Raw genomic sequence first — 2,361 nt, 5'->3', positions numbered from 1 at the left:
CAGGAATCAGTGCCATGCTTTACCTGGTTAACACCCTGAATGCTGTGACTGTGGTGAGCATTCATCTCCCCCCACCAGGGCAGAGTTTAATGAGCAGCCTCAGCACAAGCCCAGAAGTTTTTAAAGGAGGGAAAATATGTGTGTGCATGCGTGTGTACACATGTAGAAATAGGGGAGGGGGAATGAGGGTGCCCCTTTGAAACTCCTTCTTGTTCTTCCCTTTGATGTGATGGCAGGGCTGGTGTATACACACACAACTTTGTTGCTTTGATAAATTTGTGCCTCACAGGCAAGATTTCAAAGGGAATTTTCAAGCACCTTCCCTTCCCTCTCCTGACGAGTTTGAGCAGGGAAAGGGGGGAAATCAGGTGCAAGTGGAAAAGGTGGGGCCTCAGCTGTGGAAGATGCAGATGTGATAAACATCTGTGGCATTAAAATTCCTCCTGGAACAGACACTGTGGAAGCAGGGGCTCTTGTCTTGCCCTTGTCTCCTAGGTTGGTGGAAAGTGCTGACCCTGTGCAGCAGGGTCACCAGGTACACACAGGAATGCTCTCACAGCTGGGAGCAGAGGGCAATGAAATACTATTCCCACTACCTTGTGAGTTTGTTGTGGGTTCTGGCCTGTTGACACAGAAAAAAATATCCTGCTGTGATTTCTATTGACTTGCCTTATCATTTGGAGCCTGTAAATGAGGCTAGTGTCTCTTGTCTTGGTAATGGTGCAGTTTTGCAGAGACCAGGAAGGGATCCCTGTGCCCCTGCATAAGGAGAGGCAGAGGCTTCCCTCTATCCTCAGCCAAAACATGAGATATTTTCTTAGATTAGAAGCAGGATTTGGAGCTTACGATTAAGGAAGAGTTTGATGTAAGAGCTGGAGGGGGGAGTCTGGCATAAGAATTTTGTTGGGGAAAAAAGGACACATCCAGGACTGTAACCTCTAAAACATTTGAAAGGTGAAAATTCAGTTCAATTAAAGTAACTGTGAGGTTCACCATCACCTCCAAAGATAAGAGGTTTATCTGCCCTTTTTGATGTAAAAGCCTCAGCTGGAGCAAGAGCATGTCTCACACGGATCCATCACATAGTTTCATGCTGTCATCCCCATCAGCCACATGGGCCATCCTTTCCTGAGCAATGCACACCCTGCACCCATCCTGGAGTGCCCAAATACACCCTCATGTGCCTGGAATGCTAATGGTGGGTCTTAGAGAAGAGTCAAGAGAAAGAGTAACCACTGAGAACTACCTGTAATACACATGTGGGTAATGATCCGCATGTGGGCACAATAAGATCACCAAACAACATAAAATCTCACAAGGACAGATTTGCTCTCACTCTCAATCCTGATACACACACGGCTCTGTCCAACCCTTTGCAAGAGCAGAAGTGGTAGCAATGCAGGCAGTACCTACAAAGTCTAGCACACCTCTCCTACAAAGCACACCTTTTCTGCCAGAATATGTGGCAGAGGTTAGCTTAACACACATGCCAGGTCCAAAACCTGCTGCTATGTTATGGGAAACTCAGGATGGATCGAAAACTGAATAGAGGGATCACACAGATTCAGAGAAACTGGAGGACAATTTCCTAACGTTCCTCTTACCTCACTCTAAACATTCAGTACTTTGATTTCTCCTGTTCACATTTCCCTTGAAATTATACATTTTTCATGACAGGCCATAAAAATATCATTTCTTTCCCAAGAAAGTTCTAATACTGCAATTTGGTTAGTTGGAGGGTTTTTTTATGGGAGAGTAAATTACCTTTCAAAAAGATCTGAATTTTTATTTTGGGGGGAAATTGAGTAATTTTACCATGGTAAAGTTGAGAGTAATTTGGAAGGCACTATCAAACCTAAAACAATACATTTTTTTTTTCCTTTCCCATGTGAAACATTGCTTTCCTGATCTTCCCACAAATCTCTTTTATTTTTTTCTGCACCTTTTTTTTTTTTTTTTTTTTTAACCACACTTTCCTAAACCAACTTACATTCAGATGAGCAAAATAGTTTCTACAATATGATTCTCATGCATCTATCAAACCTCAGACTTCTGTCAGGGATGGGAAAAAAAACAAAAAATGACAAGACATTTTATTTCTAATGGATTAACAACCTATCCATTTTATTTTATATTGTGGGATTCTACAATTTGGATTTATTTACAGAGCCAGTGGAATACTTGGCTGAATTAACAATTTTTGCCTAGTTTATAGTGAAAGCAGAAAAAACCTCTTATTTCACCTTTTATATGATATTATAAATCAGCTTAGGTTATTAACGAATTCTATGGTTTTCTACTCCAATATACTGATAGAGCAACATAAAGGGCTTTAGCATGAATTGGAAAATGGAAATACTC

This window comes from Chaetura pelagica, unplaced genomic scaffold, assembly GCF_000747805.2.
Source record: "Chaetura pelagica isolate M959 unplaced genomic scaffold, ChaPel_1.0 scaffold316, whole genome shotgun sequence".
NCBI classification, from domain to species: domain Eukaryota; kingdom Metazoa; phylum Chordata; class Aves; order Apodiformes; family Apodidae; genus Chaetura; species Chaetura pelagica.
The sequence above is the reverse complement of the archived record's forward strand: the minus strand, read 5'-3'. Positions refer to the sequence as shown.